Source organism: Camponotus vicinus, unplaced genomic scaffold, assembly GCF_025532165.1.
Source record: "Camponotus vicinus isolate PSW18456_S1 unplaced genomic scaffold, iyCamVici1.0 SCAF_7, whole genome shotgun sequence".
Classification (NCBI taxonomy): domain Eukaryota; kingdom Metazoa; phylum Arthropoda; class Insecta; order Hymenoptera; family Formicidae; genus Camponotus; species Camponotus vicinus.
The window spans coordinates 13,274,903-13,289,371 of NW_028141979.1; the positions used below are offsets into that span (position 1 = coordinate 13,274,903).

Sequence of the window (14,469 nt, forward strand, 5' to 3'; positions counted from 1 at the left end):
GTCCGTAAAGTGCATAATTACCATATAATATAATGAAATATAAAAATTACACTTTTTATTTTACCTAAACTTTTAATAAGTGTTTGTATGCAACTTCCTCCGTTTTGCAAAGTACATATGTGGACATTGTAGGTTTCCCCCCCTACAGGGGGCTCCATTTCCGTAAGATATAATCTAACCCAACCCGTGTCTGAAGTGTGGGATATACTTGGTTTCGCACAGAAAGTTGCAAATGTAAAGCTATATGAATCATGTGAAGCGAGATATTCATACGTCGGACACGGGTTGAGTATAGGTTAGTCTTTTTTGGGGGCGCAAGGGGAGGACGGAGCTTCTCCCCCGCCTGCGCGTTTACTTAAAGAATAAATGTAAACAAAAAATATAAACACATTTTCCAGATACATTTGCAACATTCTATGGAAAACCAGGTATTTTCCACACTTCAGACACAGGTTGGATTAGGTTATATCTTCCGGAAATCGAGACCCCCGTAGACGGGGCAGAATCCTCACAGAGTCTATGGATGTATTTTACAAGACGAAGCAAAGTTACATACGAACATATATTCCATTAAATACATTTCTTCTTAAATGTACATGGTGTTATAAAATTATATTCTATTCATACATGAAACTTTTTTCGATAATATTTAATAAATAATAAGCGGCTAAAATCTTCTGAGTTATTCAGAAAGAAAATGACCTCGGTAAATGTAAACAAAAAATATAAACATATTTAAGATATAACAAAAAGATAATACAAGTATAAAATTTCAAAATTGCGTATCTCACGAACGAAGAGAGACCGCCGCAAAATTCAAACGATATATTGCTTAGGAATGAAGTCTCTACAATATATGTCAAAATAAAAATTTTTCGAACCATAACCTAAAGTAAACATTTACCATATTTTGTATAAAATATTCACTTTTCGATGACATTACCTAAATATTTTATGCATAAAATAATGAGTGGAATCAATTGGTATAAAGAAAACACATAGTTATTTATAAGAAAATACGGTAATTATTTACATTAACGGACACCCCGCCGATGACCTTCATCTTTACATATGTTGTAGAGGTGAGGTTGTTCATCAATTTCTCTCTATGTTTTTTTGACAGTCTCTTATAATTTCTGAGATATTTAAGGAAAAAGGTATAGTGATTGAAATGTAATTTTCTGACACCATTTACATTTAATACACAAACTACACGAACTGTTTGTATACTAAAACAGACTTCGTTTTTTCTTACCGTTGTATTTTCACTTCCAAAAAAAGTCTCTATTTGAGTAATACACAAACACAACATAATTTAGATTACATAAATTAAATTTTAATTGTAAATGAATGATTTTCAGTGAAAGTGAACTTTGCTATGTTTTGCGAAGTATATGCGTCGACACAGTATGTTTCCCCCCTCCCCTACGAGAGGGCTTCACTTCTGCAACGTATAACCTAACCCAAACCTATTTCTGATTTCGTGTTTTAATATTGCACAAAACGAAATTCTTTTTAGGGTGGAGATGCAGAAAAAGGAGATTTTCCCCGTCCATGCATAAAATTCATAATTTCTGGTACTTTTATAATGTCAATAGAACAGAATATAACTACGAGGGCTATATGATAAGTACCCGTGTTAGGGAAGGAAATGTATTTTTTTTTATTTTTTCATTTATTTCTCAAAATCTCCTCAAAGTCTCCTTTTAGTTCGATATACTTATTCCAGCGATATTCCAACTTTTTTAAGCCATCCAAAAAATATGATTTGTCGAACTCCGCAAAATAGGCCTCTATTTCGGCGATGACTTCCTCGTTTGAACTGCTTTCCGCCAAGCCATTTTTTCATGTTTGGAAACAAAAAGAAATCGCAGGGGGCCAAATCTGGAGAATAGGGTGGATGAAGCAGTAATTCGACCAGTTTTGCTGTGGCGATTGCGGACGAGTGAGCTGGTGCGTTGTCATGGTAAAAGAGCACTTTTTTCTTCGCCAAATGGGGCCGTTTTTTTAACAATTTAGCATCGAATCGGCTCAATAAATCAGCAAAGTACTGCCCCGTGATTGTCTTTCCCTTCTCCAAAGAGTCAGTGAAAATGATACCTCGCGAATCCCAAAAAATGGTAGCCATGACCTTTCCGGCCGACGGAACCGTTTTCACCTTCTTTGGAGCAGGTTCGCCGGGTGAAGTTCACTGTTCTTTCATTTCTGGCGTATAGTGATGGATCCATGTTTCGTCAACAGTTATGAAGCAATTATGCCGTTATGAAACGCCGCAAAAACTCTTTCGGATTGTGCTTAAACATGTCCAAACAGTGCTCCGAAGTTTTCATGCGATTTCGTTTTTGTTCCACTGTGAGCAAACGCGGCACCCATCTCGTCAATAGCTTTCTCATATCCAATTTTTCGTGTAGGATATTTTGAACGTGTTCAATTGAGATTTTTACAATGTTAGCCATCTCTCTGATCTTCACCCGGCGGTCACCTCTGTTAACACGATATCATGGATTTTGTTGACCATATCCTCCGTAGTCACCTCAATCGGACGGCTTGGGCGCTCTTCATCAAAAACGGATGTTCGGCCATGTTTGAATTCATTGAACCAATATGTGATAGTAGTCATCAAAGGTGCATGGTCCTTATAAACGGCATGCAACTTCACTTTGATTTCCTCACACGTCTTCCTATCCAAAAAAAAGGAATCGAATCACTGACCGATATTGCTCTTTTTCCATAGTTGCAAACAAACACAAACTTGCTCACTTTCAACAGCTATCAAAATAAAACTACTCGATAAATCTGTCTGAAATTTTGACAGGCGACGTTCGAAAGATGGCGTTAAACGATGATATACAGATTTTGAGTCAGTGGTGCTATCAGTTGTTAAACACGGCTACTTATCATACAACTCTTATAATACAACAAAAGTTTCGCCGCTTCCCCTGTATCTCCATCCCGAAAAAAATTTCCATTTTGTGTAATATTAAAGCACAATGCAATTTGGATTATGTAATATAACTCAAATCAAATTTTAGTTGTAAATTAGAAATAGGTTTGGGTTAAGTTATATCTTCCGAAAGTGGAACCCCCCCGTAGGGGGGGGGGGCGAATACAAGTACACTGTATCCACGCATGTAATTTGCAAAATGAAATGAAGTTTTCTCTACATTTCACTATGGTCTTCGCTTCATCTTGCAAAGTACAGAAATCCTTCCCTGTCCATGCATTGACATATACTGAAATAATATATAATAAAATGATAAAAAATACCTCACAATAAAAATTTGCCCAATCTACAGCTGTTTTTGATGATATTTCTAGCTCCTGCTCCAAAAATGTTTGTCGTGGAGATCAAATAAAAAAATAACCGATAAAACGACATACGGTTTGAATATTAAGACGACTTTGCGAGAACCAAATTTCGTGTAATGCGCTTATTTTAAAATTACATCATACTTTAAGACGTTTTTTTCGATGTTTTTTTATAATACGTACCATGACAATGAAAAATAAGATTATTAATATCTCATGTTAATGGAATGGAAGAATTACATCGCGGACAATTTGTGTTTTCACGAATAATATGATGATTGGTTAAATCAGAGCTGTCCATGTTTTGCACATTTCGGCCGATTTCCGTGAATCAACACCTATCGCCGCCCCCCTCCCCCTTTACGTCTCGAGATCTTAATAACGAGCCACCTAACAACTGTAGACCAAGACGCGCGACTTTACTTCAGGTACGGCTCATCTATAACGCGATGTTGTTCCCTACGCCCCATCTACCAAATGTTAATATTTTAAAAAAATACACGAGTTCTTTAAAATCTTTTTAGATAATTAATTCAAAATGTATAACAAAGTTTCAATTCCCGATTATTAATTACATTAATAATAAAATATTGACATTTGGCAGACGGGGTGTAGGCAACGGCATCGCGTTATAGATGCGCCGTATCTGAAGTGTCTTGATTACGGTTGTTAGCTGGCTCGTTGTCAAGATCTCGAGACGTAAGTGGGGGGCGATAGGCGTTGACTCACGGAAATCGGCCGAAATGTGCAAAACGTGGACAGCTCTGGATTAAATAATCAATTAATTTCTTCTCTTCATTGACAATACTAAAGAAATTCGTAAAGACGCATGTTGACTATGTAACCAACATATTGCGACTAAACGACTTTGCTAGATAATATAAACACTCAAGGGCAAACAGGAATATATTGTAAACAAATATATTGTAGGAATATATTGTAAACATCTGATACATGTAGTGTGTGTAATAAATGTGTGTGGTGTTAAAATTTTAATCATTACACCTTTTTCCTTAAATATCTCAGAAACTATAAGAAACCGCCAAATAAAACATAGAGAAAAATTAATCAGCAACCTCATCTCTACAACATATGTAAAGATGAAGGTCATCGGCAACCTCATCTCTACAACGTATGTAAAGATAAAGGTCATCGGTGAGGTGTCCGTTAATGTAAATAATTACCAAAAATACATATAATTTGCACATTTAACAGTTACATATTTTTAATAACTGTTTTTTTACACCAAATTAATTAAGCTACAAGAATATGCAATGAAAAATACAGAATTTCATTTAAAAAATTAAAGGTGATCTTCAAACGATTATAGGTCAAACTTATCAGGTCAGAAGTATCTGACTTATGTCTATGCCCCCTTCGAAATCATAAAACATTTTATGAAACTTTTTTCCGTATCTTACATATTTTTCGGAATATTTGCCGGATGAATTGCTCTATATAGAAGTTTATGGGCGGACCTAGTCAATCCCGAAATTTTGAGTTTATTTACTGAAAAATTTATTTACTAAAATTCAGTTTCTATAGGCTTTTTGAGATGCTGATTTTGAATTTGTCATTATTGCAAAAATTCAAAATCCTAGATTCAAAAAGCATAGCGATAATAAAATAATTAAACAGCTAGAATCTACCATTTTGAATTTTGACCACAAATTCGAAATCAGCATCATTTCAAAAAAACCTACGAAAATTAAGTTTCATGCAAATAAACTCAATACAACTTATTCAGGATTTATTACAGATTTATTACATTTATTTTATTTTACTTTTAGTTTTTGTAGGGTGGTACGGGTGCAGGTACTATGTCACTCCTTCGCTTATGCGGTTTATTTAAATATTTGAAAAAAGATCATGTATATATACATGTATAGTGCACAAAATGTTCGAAAATTGCGTGAAATTCATGAAACTTTTTTTGTTTATATTTTAATAAACAACGAGTGACAGTTAAAACTTTTTGGGGATTACTTAAAATATGACTGCATATGTCAAGGTCAAAATTATTGGTGATGGATAAGTTAAAGTAAATATTTACTGTTGTAAATTGGTTATATTTGCAATATTGGGCGTACAAGCAAAACAACCTTTTTAATTATATGAAGACTTTATTATATAATGCGCGCTTGTAATAACAACCAACTTAACACTTAGGGGCGGGACAGAGAGAGAGAGAGAGACATATGTCCACGCATGTGTAGCGCCCTCAAGAACAGAGCCATCTGGGTTATATATCAATATTTACCTTTATTACTTCCAGATCCATCACTTTGGGTACGCCATTTTGAATTTTGCAATGACTACAAAGGATTCCGCATAAATCTTATGGAAAAGTGATTTCAGTGAAATTGTCTAAAAGTCTGAAATGTTTTAGTTTATGATGTCTTGATCAAAAGTCCTAATGGGCACGATCTTCAAAAATGGACAGATTCTTTTATTACAAACGTTCAACACGAACAAATTCGCGTACGCTAGAAATGTTCATATGTATGATATTACATGTGGAAATATGCGTGCATGTTGATATATTCGCGTGTATGCATGAATCTGTATGTGTGTGTGTGTGTGTGTATATATACAAGGTCCAATTTAATTGTTCACCCTGATTAAGGGGTCATACTCAGTCAGGAGGCCGAAAAATAGGTGATTTTTGGGAATTTTTTTTACAAAAAGTAGAAGAATAAAAAGATTTTTTTTCTTTTTATGTAAGAGAGTATACTTTTATGATACAACACAATTTTTTTAAATAAAAAATATTAATAAATAAAAAAAATATAGCTATTTTTATGAAGATCCTTTTAAAAAATTGGTTTTGCTGTGACCACTGCTGCTCGGATCTGGATCATCTGAAATAAAAAATTCAAAAAGATTTCTTTAATATATTAAATTATCTAGTCTTTGAACGAAGGAAAATTCAAAATATTGATTTGGAACAAAATGGCGGACGTTCAAAGTTAAAGTGTTGATTTTCGCTGGAAATTTCGCTCGTTTTTCGTGAATAAAAAAAAACTATACATCGTAATAAAAAACCCTTCGTTCAAAGACTAGTTTTATATATCTAAAATAAGCCTGTAAAGTGGGAAATAAATCGATGCAGTAGTTTTCGAGATATCTTGGTCACCGATTTCAAAAATGCGATTTCGAGAAAAACGCGTTTAAACTTTCGAGACTGGTTTACACTTAAATAAAATGTTAATTTTTTAATTTACATAGAGTCATCTATTCCAAGCCCATATAATATCTTCTCTGTAGAAGTTGAAGCCTCCAAAATATCTATTTGGTGCTGTCGACGAAGCATTCTACCTTCCCGGGTTGCCTGCTGCGCGCGGTGGTCGGCCGTATAAACGCGGACTGCATCTTCTATTGTTACATATTGGTGGGCATTTGGGCCACTATGTATCCCCATGGTCTCAAACATTTGTAATAATGCCCCGGAACCTTCGTTAAACACGCAGGCAGAGATGTGTGCAGCAAGTTCAACAATTTTCAATCCACTTGGAATAATTTTTGGACTAATTTCCGCGTGCACTTGCTGTTTGAAATTTAATATCACCGCCACACTCTTTACATTTAACAAAATTTGAAATTGTAGCAAATACAGTAACGAAGTTCAAAATCCTGTATTCTATAAAATTATCTTGCGGCACAATAATATATTTTTGCATCTTTATTTTTTTCGCAGATGCACTAAAACTTTTTTTGTCACTCTCAACATTTTTCGGATTAAAACATTGTTTCCTTTTTTTTGCTCTTGATTTTCGAACATTTTCCGTCTGTCGTAATTCTCTGGAACCTTTTCCTTTAGAATCTCGATTCATAGTGACTTCGAAATCGAAAGATTGTTTTTGAAGCAAACGTTTTACTGTACAGCTCGACGTCAACACCTATACTGAACCGGCTCTGAATTTCGTTCACCTTGGACCCGAAAACTCTGTATTTACCACTATAAATGTACAGGATCTTTCACTAATACAAGTATTTACTAACACAAATACATATATTAACGGAATATAATACATGACCGTTAAAAAGGAGAGCCCTTTGTCCCACGTACAATTGCCGGTCTATATCTGTTCCTAACAGTCGAGCGGTGCGTACTTTAAACGCCTATAACTCCGTCAATTTTAATCGGATTAACTTAAAATTTTCAAGGAATATTCTCTGAATGTTGTACATAAAGAAAATGTAAAAATCCAAAAATCGATTTTTTGAAATTTCTGACTGAGTATGACCCCTTAAAAGATCGCAGAAAGTGATCGAATGAAAAAATGTTTAGTAATTATGCCTCTCCGTAGGGGGGCGGAACCCACTATATCCATGCGTGTACGTTTTGTTTTGACTCTTACAGATAGTGAACTTCGCTTCACCTTGCAAAGTACACGTATGGATATAACTGCTCCCCTCCTGCGGGCTCTATTTCCAAAAGATATACCCTAACCCAAACCTATTTCTGATTTATAATTAAAATTTGTTTGGATTATGTTATACAGGGTGATTCAAAATAACCTAATTGTCCTTAAAATGACACATTCTTGAGTCAATTCTAAGACGATCTTTCCTTTGGCACAATTTCGTCCGACGCTTAGTTTTTGAATTATTAAAGGAAATAATTAACTTATGACGGGTCGGATATAAGAGGCAGGCAAGGGTGGCACGATTCATTGTCAGACGCGGGTACTTACGCAGGGCGCCTGCTACGATCAGCTGATCGCTACATACACACACATGCGAATACATACATTCTCATTCTCTCTCTCTCTCTCTGCCTCTTTCACCCTCCCTCACTCTCTCTCTCTCTCATTTGCTTACTCACTTGAAATCATTATTACTCTTACTTAAATTATTATTTACTTTTTATTATTATACATTTTCGCTTTAATTATTATTATTATTTTAAATTGGTTTTTTTTACGAGAGAGGGGAAAATGCATTTTATGCATACTTGTCCAGTGAGTTATGTGGGACTCGAGTACCAAGTCGAATTACCAACTCGGTACTTCCTACCCACTAAAAACCCCTCTCTTTCGCGAATTTTCTCTAACATTGTTTATTTGACATCCCGAAATCTGTTTTCACACAACACCAAAGAATAGTTATTATTACCTTGTTCGATGCATTGCTGTAATTTCTTGAGAAATGAATTTTCCGACAAATCGTACTTTCACTCAAATTGAACGTAGATATCACGTTCTAAGGGACGGAGATCCACTCTAAATAATTAATCGAAAGTTCTTTTTTCTTTTATAAACTGTATTCTTTTATAAGCTTCAACATAATCACATTCATTCACTCACTCGGTAAGATGAGAAATTTACCAATGACTCTATCACTAATCACTATCAATCAGTGTCGAATAATCACTGTTGGCAATTAAAAACCACTCGATTAAAGAAACACACGCGCACATACGTTATTACACGACGCGACAACGCGACGATATTTACCCGGCGACAGCAAATAGTTTTTGGTTATGATCAGTTACGGTAGGTTTTTCAATCAAACACATGTTCACGTTCGACGGCGCTGTTAGTACCTTAACCTACCGTAACCTACCATAACCAAAAACTGTTTGCTGTTGCCGGGTAAATATCGTCGCATTGTCGCGTCGTCGCGTCATGTAATAACGTATGTGCGCGTGTCTTTCTTTAATCGAGTGGTTTTTAATTGCCAACAGTGATTATTCGACAGTGATTGATAGTGATTCGTGATGGAGTCATTGGTAAATTTCTTGTTTTATCGAGTGAGTGAATGAATGTGATTATGTTGAAGTTTATGAAAGAATACAGTTTATAAAAGAAAAAAAAACTTTCGATTAATTATTTAGTGTGGATCTCTGTCCTTTAGAACGTGATATCTACGTTCAATTTGAGTGAAAGTACGATCTATCGGAAAATTCATTTCTTAAGGAATTACAGCAATACATCGAACAAGGTAATAATAACTATTCTTTAGTGTTGTGCGAAAATAGATTTCGGGATGTCAAATAAACAGTGTTAGAGAAAATTCGCGAAAGAGAGGGGTTTTTAGTGGGTAGGGAGTACCGAGTTGGTAATTCGACTTGGTACTCGAGTCCCACATAACTCACCGGACCGCCCGGTGAGTATGGATAAAATGCATTTTCGCCTCTCGTAAAAGAAAAAAAAAGTACAATTTAAAATAATAATAATAATTAAAGCGAAAATGTATAATAATAAAAAGTAAATAATAATTTAAGTAAGAATAATAATGACTTAAAGTGGGTAAGAAAATGAGAGAAAGAGAGAGAGAGAGAGTGAGGGAGGGAGAGAGAGAGGCAGAGAGAGAGTGAGAGAGAGAAAGAGAGAGAGAGAGAGAGAATGAGAATGTATGTATTCGCATGTGTATGTCTGTAGCGATCAGGTGATCGCAGCAGGCGCCCCGCGTAAGCACCCGCTTCTGACGGTGAATCGCGCCACCCTTGCCTGCCTCTTGTATCCGACCCGTCATAAGTTAATTACTTCTTTTAATAATTCAAAAACTAAGCGTCGGACGAAATTTTGCCAAAGGAAAAATCGTCTTAGAATTGACTCAAGAATGTGTCATTTTAAGGACAATTAGGTTATTTTGAATCACCCTGTATAACCTAAAGGCAAGATAAAGAACAGAGTTTCTCCTTCATCCACGCGTTTTACTTTTACCACACGTAAATGAATTCGGCAGAGATTTATTTTGTAAAACGTACATGGTATCCAAAAATTGCATATAATTCGTGGAAATTCTTTTGTTAACTTTTTAATAAACGACGAGCGACGCCTAAAATCTTTTGAATGTTATTCAGATGATCTTGATAACATATGTCAAGGTCAAGGCAATTCGACTCTGGTATCTTTTTCTAAAGTTTTACCCTTTATGTATATAAGGTGTTCTACTTTAAATTGTGCACCCCGATTAACATCGCAGAAAGTGGTCAGATGAAAAAGTTTTAGACAAAAGTTGTAGGATTCGGAGAGAGACATCTGATGGATTGACCTTGAGTGACCATGTAAATATGTAACTGTTAATACAAAATATATTTTTTCTTAAAAGGAACTATATTTATGTGTTTTTCTTAATATCAATTAATTTCTCTTATTACGCATAAAAATGAATATCATCGAAAAATGAATATTTTACGAGATATTTTATGTAAAATTAGGAAATCATTTCAAGCCTTATAACTCGAAAAGTGCTTAATAAAAGAATAATTTATTGTAGTGTTTTGGAAAACTCTCGAGATATACAAGAATGCGCAATGAAAAATAGAGAGTTCCATTTAAAAAAACAAAGTTGAACTTCATACGACCTTCACGTTCACTTAAGATCAAGCTAATGTCACCATCAGATGTCCCCCTCTAAACCCTACAAACTCTTGTCTAAAACATTTTTTCATTCGATCACTTTCTACAACTTGTTAATCAGGGTGAACAATTAAAATGGGACACTCTGTATATACATACACACACACACAAACACACACATACAGATTCATGTATACACGCAAATATATCAACATGCACGCATATTTCCACGTGTAATATCATATAAACATTTCTAGCGTATGCAAATTTGTCTGTGTTAAACGTTTGTAATAAAAGAATCTATCCATTTTTGAAGATCGAGCCCATTGGGATTTTTGATCAGGAGGTCATAAACTAAAACATCTCCAACTTTTAGACAATTTCACTGAAACCACTTTTCCATAAGATTTGTGCGGAGTCCTTTGAAGCATCCTCAGAAACCCTTATATCATTCTTACTTGGTATATGTAATTTGCTTTTTTTTAAGTTCCAAAAAATCACTTCTTTTTACAGTGTTTAAAGAGCTATTTTGCAAAGTTAATTTCTACTATTAATATTATTAATTTGTCACGGACGACTTCCGCGAACTCGCCGACGGATAGTCGCAGCCGGGATCAGGATTCGGTTTAGGCAAGCTGAGGAATCACTCGGTTATTTTTGTCAACAATTAAAACTAGTTTATTGTAGTTGTGTGTATGTACAACAGTGTGTTGGTGTTGGTGTGTGTGTGTGTGTTGGTGTGTGTGTGTGTGTTGGTGTGTGTGTGTGTGTGTGTGTGTGTTGGTGTGTGTGTGTGTGTGTGTGTGTGTGTTGGTGTGTGTGTGTGTGTGTGTGTGTGTGTGTGTGTGTGTGTGTGTGTGTGTGTGTGTGTGTGTGTGTGTGTGTGTGTGTGTGTGTGTGTGACTGCCCATGCAGTGTACAACTGTTTGTGTAGCGAACGAATTGTGCAACATATAAATGTTTGGTTATTTGTCACGTGTGTGGTGCATAAGCGTGAGGTGTATAAATGTGCAGCGTATAAATGAGCAGCGTATAAACGTGTGCGCATAAATGTGCGGAGTATAAATGTGCGGTGTATAAATGTGCGAAGTATAAATGTATGGCGTATAAATGTGCAAGTGTTCGCGCTGTAAGTAAAAAACGTAGTGCATAAATGTTCGTAACGCTAGCCCAATTATTTCGGAAACAGGAATCTGTTTAAAGAGCTTCGCGCGATGCAAAACCGCGTCAACTGTTACGACGGTCTATTCTAAACGCGCGGTCGATGATCGCGTGACGTATGCGTCACGTGCCAGTGTTTTTGCGTGTTTTGACGCGCGGTGTTAGTCGTCGTAAATTTCAAGATATCGAAAATGCTCTCGCTCGTTATCTTAAGGGGGTATTCTAATCTAGCGAGTCGGAAAAATCGATTTTTTTTCTTTGCATATTTTACAAGTATTTTATATGGAAAATATATCTGCAAAAAGATTTAGCCCGATTCACAAAATTGACAAAGTTATAGCATCTTGTAGGAAGCGATCTCCGGCGCGCGCTCAGCGCTCGGGCCACGCGGCACACAATATAACATTGTGTCGGCATTTATATTTCGATTAGGTTCGGCTAATGAATTGCTGGAACATTGTTTAGTAGTAGAAACACTAAATAACAATGAAAATTCTTTGAATTCATTGATTTGGACTTTTGCTCCAAAATACTTTCATTCTGGAGCAAAGATTGTTGAAACAGCAACTTTTCTGGCAATTATTATCTTCAATGAAGGATTTATGACAATTTTGAAAGTTATAAACATAATGGGAGTGACTATTGATCAGCAAGAAAATGTACGCACATTTTCGGAACGAAGCTCACATCTGCTCGGAACGGTATTCAACTAACTTCGCTAGAGACCAGAAAATAAATCGCAGGGAAGAGAGAACAGCTCAGTAGAACTTCTATAAGCAGGAGGAAGGTCCCCTATATGGCTCTGAGTTAGCTGATTGATCGTAAATAAAATTATTTCTATGTAATCAGTATGAAAAACTTTAAACGCGTTTTTCTCGAAATCACATTTTTCAAACTGGGGAACATGATCTCTCGAAAACCAGTTGACCAATTGAATCGGGCTTATGCACACATCTTCAGCATATGTGTGGCTATAGCCCCTACCAAAATCAAGTCGAAAAATATTTTTTTTAAATTTTTACAGTCCTTTAGTGATGAAAAAAGATGGCAAAAATCGGAACTTAATTTTTTAAACGACGCCATTTTTTAAATTTTCAATATTTTTTTTCCTTTTGGTACCTGCTATAGCCAAACTCATACTAATTAAGAATCTTTTTAGTTTTTTTGTTTCAAATAAACAGAACAGCCGGAATCATATTCGCCATAGACTAACTTTTTTTTTTCACGGTCTTCTTTAATATTATATACTAAGCTTATTTATAATCATTTTCTAATAAAAAAATTTTTTAAAGGTACTTTAAATATGTAGAATTATGTAGGAAAAAACCTTATTCTAAAAAACCTTATACCTTTTTTAAAAAAAATTCGTAAATGTAGCATAAAAATTCGACTTCTAGACTAAAATACCCCCTTAATTAATTCTTCGCGCTGGATGGATCGTCGCGGGAATACGCCGTGCCGACGAAAGCAGCTCGTCGGAGGTAGCTCTCCTCTCTACCCCCGGTAATAAATTGCAACGGCGTTAAGGCGGCGGGATCTTTTGCCGTGGTCGAGATCTCTCGACGATATCGGAGTTCGCTCCAATACTTTCCTTTGGCGGAAACAGAATTAGATCAGATCTAGCCGTAGGCCCGAAACTGAGAGTGCTCAGCTGAGGCGGAGTGCTATCCACCTTCTGTTCGTGGCTCGAGGCTTTTATCAGGATCGGTATGTTCGGATTGTTGCTTGCTGTCGCAAGCGGAATCGGAATCTAGTGCCGTGATAATGCCGAGGGCCCTTTTTATACCCCAGGTAATTAGTCCCACGCCGGCGTAAAAACGGGATGCCCCCACCGAGCGGCGGAATAACGGTACGGTACGGATCCACCTGGTAGAGCGCGGCGAAGCCGGGCGCGGGGTGTTTCACCCAGGGTGCTTCGGGCACTCTCGGCTGTTGTCGGCGCGGCTTGCCGACGGCTTCGGCCATTAAACGGTTTAAACAATCGGTTGATCGACGCGGCGCGGCCTGCCCCTGCCCGGCGGTTGTTTCCTGGGCGGCAGCTTTCGGCTGCTGTTTGGCCGGGAATAGAACGATGCAACTGGGGTGCATCGTTACAAATTATTAAAAAATTCAGGTCTGTAACTTTAATTTTCACTTTGGTTTATATTAATACAATGTCTGGGATTATTAAGTTATAAAGAAAAATGTTATCCCGAGTCTGACTTGTGAAGTCAATCTTTTGGACACAGTTTGTTTACCCCGAATTATACTTGAATTAAACCAGAGGGGTTAAGAGGATGCCGGAGTCGCAACCGAACTGTGATGGGAAGACGCCCTCACTTGAACATAACTAAAAGCGTCGGTACATTACCAATTTATAGTTATGTTACCGATAATATTATCTAAAATAAAAAGATGCATATTTTAGAAAGAGCAATGTGAAAGTATTCCTTTGAATTGTGTTTAATTATATTTATTGAAACAAAAAATATGTTGCATTTTTACTGTTCTATCGTCTTACACAAGCAATGCCATTGGTTACATCGTCATCGTCGCGCCGCGCCTCCCTTTGCCGCGCGCCGACAAAATGTCTAACACGCTGAACCATGCGATAGTTTGACCGGACGAGCGCTTCTCTCTCTGTCTCACACACACACACGCGCGCACATACACATTCGCAGATACACATTCGTCCGATTTTGTTTAATAT

At 36.4% G+C, this 14,469-nt stretch overlaps 1 protein-coding gene across 8 annotated transcripts in view; it reads left to right on the forward strand.

Moving 5' to 3' along the window:
- Positions 1–14,469, forward strand: part of Dhc62b (Dynein heavy chain at 62B) — an 835,389-nt gene that overhangs the window by 479,810 nt on the left and 341,110 nt on the right. The gene's annotated exons all lie outside the window — the stretch shown is intronic.